Genomic DNA, 14310 nt, shown 5'->3' on the forward strand with positions numbered 1-14310 from the left:
GCTAGGGTCAAAACCCTAAGATAGACCACACTACATTTTTAGTTTTGGGTTCTTGTCATTGAATTATTTAGTCAAGAAGTCATGTTACCTACAAACATGCATCTAACCCAAAGTCATAGTAATGCATATCAATTAATACAAAATACAATAGAACAATGCATATATGTCATTACTAATTTGATGTCCTAACGTCGACCAATTACAATCATGGTTCTCTGGATATCATATAACCCTCTTCCAACATATAGGTTATTTTTCATCTAAGAATATGCATAACAATATATAAATATAGACATGTGATTCTAATTAGCATATTATCTAACCTACTATCCGCGTACCAAAATCTTTCAATTAACATCAACATGCTTGAAGTAAATCATACATCTATTATAACGTAACATAATCCATCTACTATTTTTATATAAATAAGTCCACCATTCCAAAATTTGAAATGCAACAATATTATGTCACAACATTCATAAATAATGCGTCAAGAAAATACAATTAAGGCCTCAATATAAGTAGTCGTAGGTCAAAATGGGGCATTACATAAGTGTGGGTGCAATAGGTTGTTGGGATGTCCATACAAACATTGAATGGACTATAAGGTGCCACTATCAATAGAGGATCATAAAAAGTTTCAAGCAATGTGGAATAATTAAAGATTTTAGGGATAACATTAATTAAGAAATGACATGTTTCGATCCATACAAATAAAGACACTATTAGGGTTGAGTTCAACTTTTGGATCATAGTAAGTGAGTTGATCAATGCCAATGATATATCCTTCATGGGGGGAGCTCATGGTATGGAAAATTGAGGAGGAAACTTCATTCATCACATGTATATAACCTTTTCTGGATGAGCTAGTCAATTAAGGCACCTACACCCTTAACATTAATAAGATCCTAATTACCAACTAACTACATGAGTACATTTTCATAGAACCCTATAGGTTGGGAGTAAAAAAAACATTGGGACACCCTTACAAAAGAAAATATAGCTTGAAGGTGAGATTTCTTTGTTTTCTTTTCCATGGTATGTAATTGTGCAAGTACAAAAAAAGAGGTACTCACTATGGATTTACCAAAGACCCTATGGCTTGTTATGTTTCTATAGAATCTTAACCCCCTATTCTCTGCTCTCTATCTTCCCACAGCCAATTCTCTACTCAACTATGGAACAAAATACGATAATATAGAAAACAACCCCTTCTCCTCCTAGTGGTCCAATATTTGACATTTCCCGATAGCCATCTAGGGTTAAGTTCTTTATTTTTTCAACCATCAATTAGAGTTATGGTTTTGGACCTTCTATAATCTTCTTGAAAATCCACATGTGAATATCCCCATATGCACGTGTAATGGGGGTTAACATGTCATCTTGTCATACAATAGTGGTCAACATAATAAGTCAATTTTTGGGAGGCATATCTTTTTCGTACAAGCTCCAATTGAAGTGAACCTTGAGTTGTTACTTCTCTAAATGTAGATTGGCATCAAGGGGTCCTTGCAAGCAAGATAAACTTTGACCCCAAAAAAATTCATTCAATGCCTCAAAATCACTCAGATTTCAAACCCTAATTTTGCAAATTGGGACCTATAGTTAAAATCACCTTGAAAGACAATTCCTCTAATTTTTCCATTTTGAAAGATGAAAAACTATATAGTGATCCGAATTAGATCATATCTCCCCATTTAGGGAGGATTTTGGTCTCCAAAATATTTATTAAATGAGGTGAGGAAAATTGTCCTCTACCTTATCCCTAGAGTATCATTTTTCCTTGCCTAGAAGTTGTACTTACAACTCAATTTTCCAATGGCCATGCTAACCGTGTCTTATTTCTAGACCTCTTTTCCAAAACTATGTTCTCTACCAACCTTTCCTAAGCATTTGGTGTTATTCCTCTATGGAATGTGGGACTTGCTCCTCTTCCTGATCCAACATGGAGTGATCATTGAGCTTGAGATTCTCTACATTCAAAACTAAGTAAATATGCATGTATGAGGGTAGAATGAGTATATCAATGCTATATCCCATGTTTTCAAATATCTCAAAAGAACCATACCACAAAGTTTTTCTCTTCTTACCAGGACCATGTAGTCATTCCTTGTTTAACTATAACAAAACTCTATCTCCCACTCTAATTGAATTCTTTGTTATGTTTTGGTCTTGTTAAGCCTTGTAACTTTCTTATGACTTATTTAATGTCTTTTGTACTTGGAAATGGATCTATCTCATATTCTCAACAATTTTTTCTACTCTCATTGCATCTTATGTGAGGTCCCCCCTCTTTCCTCCTTGATGTCCATATTCAACATCCAAGGTCAAAGGTAGCAACTATCCAAAGCAATTTTTAAAAGGTGACTTACCACAAGAAGTGTGTATTTATTTGTTATAAGAGTGTCATATATAAATCAAATGTCATCCTAGGTCTTTGGATTCTTTTGATTGTAAACCCTCAGAAGCTACACAAATTTCATGTTGACTACTTTTGTCCACCCATCTATCTGTGGATGGAATGCCATAAATATCTCCAATTTTCTATATTCTCCCATAATGTATTCCAAAATGCACTAAGAGATTTGGTATCCATGTCTAAGATGATGCTCCTTGTTATCCCAAAATTCCCCCAAACATGTTTGTTGATTTTTTCCCTTTGATAGAAGCATGAGAATGCACGTCTTATTGAATCTGTCAACTACCACACATAGGTATTCATGTCCCTTCCTCATTGTAGGTAAACCTCCCAAAAATTCCATGGAAATTATTTCCTAAGAATGAGATGGTAGAGGTAAGAGATGGTATACACCTTTCCTATTACTAGGCCTGTTGATACAACAAAGTATACATATTTTTATGTATTGTGCTACATCTTCTTACATTTTGGTTCAATACACATACCTATGTAAATTTGCAATTGTCTTCCCAAGACCAAAATTTCTTACAACCTTGAAGGTGTGAGCCGATCTAATAAGATGTATTTACTTAACATTAGAAACATAATTCTTGCCCAACCTGTAGAGTAACCCATTTTGGAGATGACAATAAATTTGATATCACCATATTTTACATGACTTGGCCCATTTAGTTCCTAAAAGAGACCCTTGAAGTCCAAATCTTCTATGTTTACATGTCTTTATGCATCATGGGTGAAAGGCTCCATATGTATTAGAGTTCCCTATGATGTAATTCTGGATGTAGGTGGCCCTGAAAGCATGTCTTCTAATATATATGTGTTTCCCTTCTTGCACTTGATGACTAGATGAAATTGTTGTGAAAACCATATCCACTTGTAATTTTGAATCTATTGCAAATTACTTTGGGCCTACATATATTGTAGCAACTAGTGATATATGTAGATGATGGACTCTTTTCCCATTAGATAAAGATTCTCATCTTTAATAACTTATACCAAGGCGTAGATCTCCTTGCCTTAGGTAGGTTAATTGAGAATTTCCCCATGAAATATTTTAGGATGGTACCATACAAGCCTCCCCCCTTGCATTAAAACTTCTCCCATGGCATACCCAACTATATCTCTCTCCCCTTCGAAGGGTTTCTACAAGTTTGGTAACACAGGAATTGGTGCTTGAATAATTTTTCTTTTCAACACTTTAAAAGTATGACACTGATTCTTCCCCCACTGTAAACTCCCACAACTCGTTGTTATGGCATGGAGTGGTGTAGCTACTTTTGAAAATAAATCCATGAATTTCCACAAGTACTGTGCTATCCAAAGAAAGCTTATGAATTCAATGACATTAGTAGGAAATGGCCATTTCATGATGGTATTTGTCTTTGCAGGATCTATCTTGAGCTCCCTCCAATAATCACTTACCCCAAATACACCAATGAACACTAAGAAAGCTCACATTTATCTAGCTTATCTAGCATTTGGTGCTTCTTCAAAGTCTCTAGCACTTGCATAATATGTGAAATATGTTCCTCGTAGGTAGTAATATAAACCAATATATCACCCAAATAGGCTATAACAAATTAATCTAGATATGGACATAATACATCATTCATCAATCTCATAAAGGTAGTTAGTGCATTTCATACACAAAATGGCATGACCATCCATTCATACAAAACTTCCATGGTTTTGAAGATGGTATTCCAACTATCTTCTTCTATGAATCAAACTTGGTAGTATCCTAATTTTAGATACAACTTGGTGAAGTATTTTTTGATGTAATAGATCATTGATCTTGGGTAGAGGGTATTCATTCTTGAGTGTAATCTTGTTTAATGCATTATAATCAATGTAAATTCACCAAGTCCCATCCTTATTTGGTACAATTATGATGGGTGATCCATGTTGGGTGTGGAGCCTGATTATCTTCTATATTCAAAGGTATCGCCACATAGGACCCCAGTTCGAAATGGGGGCGGCAACGCCACCTGTAAAATATTCGTTGTAGGGGGGGTCCAGGGGGGGGGCAGCTGCAACCTTTGGGAGCCCCCCCCTGGCGAGGGGTTTCAGGGGCAGCGCCCCCGAAGCTAAAAACAGCTGTAAAATTGCCTTGTAAAAGTATAGTAATTTCTAGTCAATCTGGGCCGTTCATTAGGCGAATGATCTGACGGTAGAACTTATGTTTAGTTTAGGGTTTTTTGCCCTAGAAGGCAACCCCTCTCTTTGTATGAGGGTATTGTATTTGAGGCTGTGTGATAGATGTGTATTCTGTGAGCGAGAAACAAAGAGGTGAGACTGTGAGAGAAAACAGAGGTATTACAGCAGATTTGCTGTAGGTTGTGTCTCTTCATTTTGCTGGATAATAGAAAGGAATGACTGGCTGTTCGGGGTGGACGTAGCCCAAACTGGGTGAACCACGTATATCTGTGTCTCTCTTATTTTGTGTGTTTTCTGTGTTTATATTTCTGCAATATTTTATGTGTTCCATTGCTCCGTAATATATAATTTTCTAACAACTGGTATCAGAGCCGAAGGTCTATTTGGCTGATAAACTCGCAGGAAAGAAGGGTTCCTGGTTCGAGTGGGAGCAATGGCGGAAGATGGTAAGTTTAGGGTCGAGAAATTTAACGGCCAAAACTTCTTGCTGTGGAAGATGCAGATGGAAGATTATCTGTATCAGAAAGATCTATACCTACCATTGGGCGGAAAAACAAAGATGCCGACGGGTATGAAAGACGAAGAATGGAACCTTCTCGATAGAAAGGCACTCGGAACAATACGGTTGTGCCTTGCTGCGTCAGTCGCCTTCAACATTTCGAAGGAAACCACGACAGAGGGTTTGATGCAGACGTTGTCGAAACTATATGAAAAACCCTCGGCCTCAAACAAGGTATTTCTTATGAAACGGTTATTTAATATGAATATGTCGGAAGGTGGATCTGTTGCAAACCATTTAAATGATTTTAATACAGTTACAAGTCAGTTAAGTTCTGTAGTGGTAAACTTTGATGATGAAGTTAGAGCTCTGTTATTCTTTTTCTCATTACTAGAAAGTTGGAATGGTTTGGTAATGGCCATTAGTAACTCCGTTTCTGGATCTAGTACTTTAAAGTTTGATGATGTTGTCGGTGCTATCCTTAGCGAGGAAATGCGACGGAAAAGCTCTGGTGAGACATCGGGAAATGCTTTGAGTGCAGAGTCTAGAGGAAGAAAAATGGAAAGAGGAAAGAGCTCAGGATATCGCAGTAAATCAAGGAAAGGCAGATCCAAGTCCAGATCGGGGATAGTGTGCTGGAAATGTGGAAAGAAAGGACACCTAAAGAAAGACTGTAGATCTCGGAAGGGAAAAGAAGGAGATGCACAGCAAGAAAACAATAATGAAACAAATGTGACAGGTGAGGTGTTACAAGATGCTTTGATTCTTTCTTTCGAAAATATTACTGATTCCTGGGTGGTAGATTCAGGGGCTTCATTCCATGCCACACCTGATAAGAAATACTTTCATGACTATGTTCAAGGAGATTTTGGACAAGTTCGTCTGGGTGATGATAAACCATGTAAAATCGTTGGAATGGGTAAGGTTCTTGTAAAACAGTAGAATGGAAACCAATTGCTATTAAAGGAGGTAAGGCATGTTCCAGTAAGAAAAATCTGATTTCAACAGGGCAGTTAGGCGGTGAAGGTTGTGTGACAACTTTCACAGATAAAGCTTGGAAGGTCACCAAAGGAGCCCTGGTAATAGCAAAAGGCGAAAAGGTTGGTACATTGTATTTATGCAATGGTATTTCTAACTCTGTTAATGCTTTAACTTCCAAAGGAGCAGATGCAGCATTATGGCATCATAGGCTCGGACACATGAGTGAAAAGGGGATGAAGATTCTTCGCTCAAGGAATTTGTTGCCGGGTTTGAAGAATGTTGATTTGGACTTCTGTGAGAATTGCATTTATGGAAAACAGAAGAGAGTTAGATTTCTCAGAGTTGGGAAAGAAAAGAAGAATGAAAAATTAGAGCTTGTGCATACAGATGTATGGGGACCTGCTCAGGTATCATCTCTCGGTGGCTCTCGTTATTATGTTACTTTTATTGATGATGCAACTAGAAAAACTTGAATTTATTGTATTAAGAATAAATCTGATGTATTTGATACTTTCAAGAAATGGAAAGCTTTGGTTGAGATTGAGACAGGAAAGAAATTGAAGTGTCTTAGATCAGACAATGGAGGTGAATATTGCAGCAAAGAGTTTGATAGGTACTGTTTAGAGCATGGAATTCGCAGAGAAAAGACAGTTCCAAGAACACCACAAGAAAATGGTGTGTCAGAAAGGATGAACAGAACAATCATGGAGCGTGCAAGGTGCATGAGATTGCATGCAGGATTGCCTTTACAGTTTTGGGCAGATGCTGTATATATTGCTGTTTATCTAATAAACAGAGGGCCTTCAAGTTCCTTGGATGGTGGTGTTCCAGAGGAAGCATGGACAGGTAAAAAGGTAAACTACTCTATTTTAAAGCCTTTTGGTTGTGAGGCCTTTGTCCATATTGATAAAGAAAATAGAACAAAGCTTGAGGCAAAGTCAAAGAAATGTACCTTTATTGGATATGGTGTTAATGATTTTGGTTATCGCTTATATGATTACGAAAATCACAAAATCATTAGGAGCAGAGATGTAATATTCAATGAAAAGGTCTTGTATAAGAATCAGTTGCAGGAAAAGAAACAGGAAAAGGAAAACAAGGAATATGCAGTTATTCATGAAGTCACTGAAAAAGGAAATGTGCTTGAAAATAATAATAATCAACAACCACAACAACAACAACAGGCACCCCAAACACCTGAAAGTGGTGTTAGAAGATCTACCAGGATAAGTAGACCCCCTGAACGATACTCTCCTTCATTATATTATTTATTGTTGACTGATTCCGGTGAACCCGAATGTTATGAAGAAGCAATGCAGGTTGAAAGCAGGAAGAAGTGGGAGGTAGCCATGGAAGAAGAGATGGACTCCTTAATGCATAACCAGACTTGCGATTTAGTCAGGTTGCCTGTAGGAAAAACTACATTGAAGAATAAATGGGTTTACAGGCTGAAGGAAGAAGATGGAGGAAAACAGGGGTATAAAGCTAGACTTGTGGTGAAGGGGTTTGCACAGAAGAAAGGTATTGATTTTGATGAAATATTTTCTCCTGTTGTTAAAATGACTTCAATCAGAACCATTTTAAGTCTTGTAGCAGCTGAAGATTTGCATCTTGAGCAGTTAGATGTAAAGACAGCCTTTCTCCATGGGGATTTGGAGGAAGAGATATATATGCAGCAGCCACAAGGATATGAGGTGAAAGGGAAGGAGAAACTAGTGTGCAGGTTGAAGAAGAGCTTGTATGGCTTAAAACAGGCTCCAAGGTAGTGGTATCTAAAATTTGACAAGTTTATCTCTGAACAAGGTTATACTAGATGTCACTCTGATCATTGTGTTTATTTGAAAAAGCAAAATGATGGCAGCTATATTATATTGTTATTGTATGTAGATGACATGCTTGTTGCAGGATCTAACATGCAGGAAATAAATGTGCTCAAAAGAAAATTGGAAAATTCATTTGCAATGAAGGATTTGGGAGCTGCAAAACAAATCCTTGGTATGAGAATAACTAGAGACAGGAAAAATCGTAAATTAACATTGTCTCAGAATGAGTACATACAAAAGGTGTTGAAAAGATTTAACATGCACAATGCAAAACCAATTAGTACACCTTTTGCTAGCCATTTCAAACTTAGCAAGGAAATGTGCCCAAAGACCCAAGAAGACATGGATTATATGTCTAAAGTTCCATATGCATCAACAGTTGGAAGCTTAATGTATGCAATGGTCTGCACAAGGCCTGATATTGCACATGCAGTGGGAGTTGTAAGCAGGTACATGAACAATCCAGGAAAGGAACATTGGATGGCAGTGAAATGGATTCTCAGATATTTGAAAGGTACCACAAATCAAGCATTATGCTTTGTTGGTGCAAACATTTCTCTACAGGGATACGTTGATGCAGATATGGCAGGTGACAGAGATAACAGGAGGAGCACTACAGGATATGTATTTACTGTTGGAGGAACAGCTGTCAGTTGGGTTTCAAAAATCCAAAGTGTTGTTGCACTTTCAACAACAGAAGCAGAGTATGTCGATGCTACAGAGGCTAGTAAAGAAATGATTTGGTTACAAAGGTTTATGGGTGAATTGGGTAAGGAGCATGATATGGGCACGTTATACAGTGATAGCCAAAGTGCCATTCATCTTGCAAAGAACTCAACATTTCATTCCAAGACTAAACACATACAGCTCAAGTACCATTTCATACGATCAGTGTTGGAAGATGGAGAGTTGAAGCTGGAAAAGATACACACTAGCCAGAATCCTGCAGATATGCTAACAAAAGTTGTAACCAAGGAGAAACTGAGAATATGCTCAGTTTCAGTTGGTCTTCAAGGATGACGATGAAGATGAGAAACAGCCAGGTCCAAAGAGGAGTCATTGTCCAGCAAATGGAGCAGCGGTGGAGTTGCTACAATCAGTCTCCAAGTGGGAGATTGTTGGGTGTGGAGCCTGATTATCTTCTATATTCAAAGGTATCGCCACATAGGACCCCAGTTCGAAATGGGGGCGGCAACGCCACCCGTAAAATATTCGTTGCAGGGGGGGTCCAGGTGGGGGGGCTGCGACCTTTGGGAGCCCCCCCTTGGCGGGGGGTTTTGGGGGCAGCGCCCCCGAAGCTAAAAACAACTGTGAAATTGCCTTGTAAAAGTATAGTAATTTCTAGTCAATCTGGGCCGTTCATTAGGCGAATGATCTGACGGTAGAACTTATGTTTAGTTTAGGGTTTTTTGCCCTAGAAGGCAACCCCTCTCTTTGTATGAGGGTATTGTATTTGAGGCTGTGTGATAGATGTGTATTCTGTGAGCGAGAAACAGAGAGGTGAGACTGTGAGAGAAAACACAGGATATTACAGCGGATTTGCTGTAGGTTGTGTCTCTTCATTTTGCTGGATAATAGAAAGGAAGGACTGGCTGTTCGGGGTGGACGTAGCCCAAACTGGGTGAACCACGTATATCTGTGTCTCTCTTATTTTGTGCGTTTTCTGTGTTTATATTTCTGCAATATTTTATGTGTTCCATTGCTCCGTAATATATAATTTTATAACAATCCACAAGGTGAAGTGCTTGGTTGAATGACACACTACTCCAATAGTTGTTGCAATTTCTTCTTTACTTCATTCAATTCTTGAATGGACTAGTTATACAACCTAATATTCAACAATGGAGAGAAACAATAATTATAATTCATGCTCCACTTCCCTTTTCGGTGGTAGCCCTTTATGTTGTTGGAACACTCCTCTATATAATCATAACAATTCCTCCAACGGATGCTTCTATTCCTTAGTACACCCTTCTATGTATACTTTTTCTCTTATGGGCTCATCATGAAACTACTTATCTCTAAGAAAAGTAAAACATATTTCTTACTGGAACTAATCAACTTCTTGGCTTGGTTGTCTCTTACTAGTGAGATATTAACTTGCTTTTGTGTGCGTTGATGACATGGGATTTTTCATCCTTAATCAGGTAGTATTGATTAACTATATTCATGAATATTGTATAACTCATATACATGTAGGGGCTTCCATATTATACTTCACATATGTCAAGAGGTATTGCCTCCAATTCCACTTCTGATCAATATACTAAGCACTTACAACAAATTTAATCTTGCATTATTGTTTTACCTTGATCTCTACATCCTTGTATATCCATTCCAATGGATACATGATAGGATGATCATGAACATCCAATCCAAGCTTGTTTACTATATTTGTTGATACGATAGTAGCCTATGGGTCGCGGTTGAATAGATCATCTATCTTGGTCTTCTTTACATCAATCTTGATGTGGAAGAGTTTGGTCATCTCATTCTGTTCCTAGTGAAGAAGGCTACTCTGGTTCAACTCCTTTTACACTAATGTGTAGAAAATATTATCATCAAAATTAGAGCTAAATTCAACCTGATTGCTCAAATTTGTGCAAGAAGATACTTTTTCTTTGCATCCTTCTTGAAATTATTTAGGTTCAACTTTGGATGCAATTTCCAACACCTTTCCTTAGTGTGACCACCAATATTGTAATGGTTACAATGGTTGTTGGGATCCTTGCATTGGCATATAGTGGGTGTCATTTGTGTATCCTTCCCTCCTTTCCACTTCTTCTCCCCCTCCTTGGAAGCTTCCTGGTGCTTTTTCTGCTTAGAACTACTTTGCTTCCCTTTCTTGTGGCCTATGCTTTCCATATATTTTTCCTATACACATGCCTCATCTGTTGTCGTTAGCTTGAAAAACATAACTTGCTTTTATATATGGCTCGTAGATCCCAAAAATACTTGATGAGAACATCTAGGTTCTTGTGAGAGATACCTAGCATGATGGCCACGTTTTTGAACTCAATGGTGTACTCTTGTATATTCCACACATACCTCTACTTACAATAGTGTCACCAAATCCATTAGTACTCTATGTACCCGATAGGATTAAGTTGGGACTTAATGGGGGTTTTGAAGTCCTCCCACCTAGTTACTAGTGGATCAACCTCCGACCTAAGTGCTTTTGAATGGATTTCCTACCAGGTTAAAGCATGGTCCTCTAACTTCAAAGTAGCAAATGATATATTTGTTCTTCATCTATATGGTGAATTTTGAAATGAATTTTTAGTTGTTGCAATTAATTTTTTAGTTTTAATGCATCACTCCCACCTCACTATCGATTTGTGATCCACTTTTTCTTCCATATTGAATAGGGATTGTGAAGGGTTAACTATATTCAAAATTGACCACTCTTTCTCAAGTTCTTTCCTCGACTCCTTTCTGGGCCTTCATTATCTCCTAATTTCCCCTCTGATTCAATCGCTTAATTAGAACATATATCCCCTTTGAATGGTCCAAGATTTCTTGCTAGAGACACCATGAGGAGTTTCATATTGCAATTGATGTTTAGCAACCTATGCTTCGAAGCTCACAACTATCTCTTCTACTAGGTCTTCAGAGTTATTGTGAATAGACTCATTGGCCATGGATAGGGTTCTGGTACATTCTTCTTAAAATGGTTCCTGGATCTCTAAAACTTCTAAAAGATATACCAAGGAAACCTACTCTTATACCAATATGATCTATAAACTACCATGGACATTGCATTATAAAGGCTAATTTCCCTTAGATCTAATATTCTTAGTTATTGACTTTTTTCTTATATGCGCAAGAAACACGAAATACAAAAAATAGAGAACAAAAAGCTACACTCACATATGGCATCTAGAAATTAAAAAAAAAAAATGTTTCACCCTAGGAAACCCTTATGAGAGAAAACCCAACTAGAAGGTGAATTTGTTCTGCTCTTTTTTGTTTAGTATGGAATGCACAAAGACAAAGAAATAGGTCTTACCTGTGGAGTTATATAAGACGTTGTGGCCTATAAGGCTTCTATAGAATATTAATCCCCTCTGTTACACTCTCTAACTTCCTCCTCTCATTGCTTTACTTAACTATGGAACAAAATGAAATAACATAGAATGAAACATCTTCTCTTCAAGTAGCAGTGCAATATTTAACATTGCTCGATAGCCATCTACTGGTAAGGTTTTGTCTTCTTCAACCCTCAATTATAGTTTCATTTTTTGACCTTCTATAATCTTTTTGAAATTCCACACATGCCTAGCCCCATATGCATGAGTAATAGGGGTTGCCATGGTGGTCAACATGGTAGGTCAACTTGTGGTAGGCATAATGTTTGCATATGAGCTTTGATTAACATAATTCTTGAGCTATGGAAAGGTTTGTAAGTGTAGATTGGAATGAAGGTTCCTTGCATAAGGAAGGGGTGTTTTGACCCCCAAAAGATGTAATCAAATCCCTCAAAATAGCCTAGAAGGTTTAAAACCCCAAATTTCCAAACTAGGATTTGCCACTAAAATGATTATGCACACTAGTTCCTCCATTTTTTTTCCACTCTAAAAGCATCAAGATAGATGAAAATAATATAAATATTTAATCTGGATCAAGGAGTGTTGACCATCATACACATGGAGGGTAATCATAGATGGCACATGATCAAGAGATCCTAACTACTTGTAGATATGAGCAGGCATACTGCGCATAGATGTAGCCTCATTGACAATGTAACAATGAATCACATTGTTCTTAATAGTGATTGGAAGTTGGAAGGTAATTGAAGTGGGTGGATGAGCTTGGTTTTGTCAATGTCAAATGTGATCATTTTAAAAGTTTTGCTACGATTTTGATATTGAAAAGATAGGTATGGATCCTTAATATTTTCGTTAGTGCAAAATATTTATTTGTTGAGCAATTAAATTGCTTTCTTCGTTTAACACCCCTCTTGAAATATGTAAGGAAACAAAAAGTATATATATAAAAAGGCATGGGATCACCTTGCAAACTTGCTTAAGAAGAATTGAGATGATAAAGTGCATTTGGTGACTATTAGAGATGAGATGGTATTATAAGTTGTGAGGAATAAACTATGTGTTTGTAGAAATGTGATTACAATGTACCTCTACATATGATAAAATTTGAGGTGCTTGATGTTTTGCTTAGGTGAAGTTTATAGTTTCGGTCAAACTCTAAATATTATCTTCCACCACCAGAAGAGAAGGCCAACTTATTGTGGAGAAGATGCATAGGTTTTTGGTGGGAGAGGAGATGCATGGTGATTAATGTTGTTGGTAGTGCAAAGTTTCTACTAATGGTTTATATGCAATGACACATTAGTTATAGAATGTTATGTTGTCAAAGAGATTTGTTATGAGACAATATTTATTGATTGGATGTTAGCTATAAAGGAAGTGTTAAATTTAATTGTACAATTAAACATTCAATCTAACATTTTTATTTGTAAAAAATATTTTAACAATTGTTATAATAAGTCAATAAATACAACAAAGATGATTAAATTATGACTTTAGTGTAATGGTGTAATAGAACTAAAAATATTAAATATTTGTAAAAATATATTAACATTAAAAATAATACAAGAATTTTTAGATTATATATATATATGATTTATTTATAATTAAGTTTAACAATATTGTAAATTTAACGCTTGTACGATTTGTGTTATGTATAAAATTTATTTCCATATCCATTACATTGATCTTGACATTAAAAAAAATAATAATCAATTATAATATAATAAGTAAATATTATATAATTTATTAATATAAACAAGTAACCAAAATGCATCTTAAATTTCCAAGAATAACCAAATAAGGTCTGTATTTGTTTAATCCAGGCGGTATGTTGTGGAGATGCTTGGACCAGTGGCATTATCACCCTAATAATAGGCTCTCCCGACATTTCCGTCAGCCCGTCTAGCTCAGTTGGTAGGGCGCAAGGCTCTTAACCTTGTGGTCGTGGGTTCGAGCCCCACGGTGGGCGTTTAAGTTGATTTTGATATTCGCATGAATTTCGGTGTTTTGAGTAAAACTGGTAGCGAGCTCCCCATTTGCCATCGAGCTCGGACACAGTCTCGCGATCAGAACTGCAAAACCAGGCAAGTCGAGTTTTGCATTTGAAGCGGTCGAGTCGTTTATTTAAAAAAAACGTGCAGAGATATAATACCTTTCTTGCAGCAATTAGGGCATCTTTTAAAGTTCTAGTTCCTCCACAGACCTACAAAATATTTTCCCCTTATTACTCCGTAAATTATATTAATCCGACGTTTATTTTAAAAAATTTCTCCAGAGATATAATCTCTGGGAGATTAGGTCGTGGATTCCCATTTCTCTGTAAAACCCGGCTTCTCTGCAAAGCAATATGAGCAATATTTCATCAGATTGCCTGAGGCTAGG

General features: G+C 36.9%; 1 non-coding gene and 1 pseudogene across 1 annotated transcript; one reads left to right on the forward strand and one right to left on the reverse strand.

The window, feature by feature from the left end:
- LOC149261629 (uncharacterized) overlaps positions 1-14310 on the reverse strand; it is a 166761-nt pseudogene that overhangs the window by 150538 nt on the left and 1913 nt on the right.
- On the forward strand, positions 13825-13897 carry TRNAK-CUU (transfer RNA lysine (anticodon CUU)). Its single transcript has one exon. It is a non-coding gene; the product is annotated as a tRNA-Lys (tRNA).

The sequence above is a fragment of the Pinus tabuliformis genome, chromosome 6 (genome assembly GCF_031772625.1).
Source record: "Pinus tabuliformis cultivar Carrire ecotype Pingquan chromosome 6, CPIR1, whole genome shotgun sequence".
NCBI lineage: Eukaryota > Viridiplantae > Streptophyta > Pinopsida > Pinales > Pinaceae > Pinus > Pinus tabuliformis.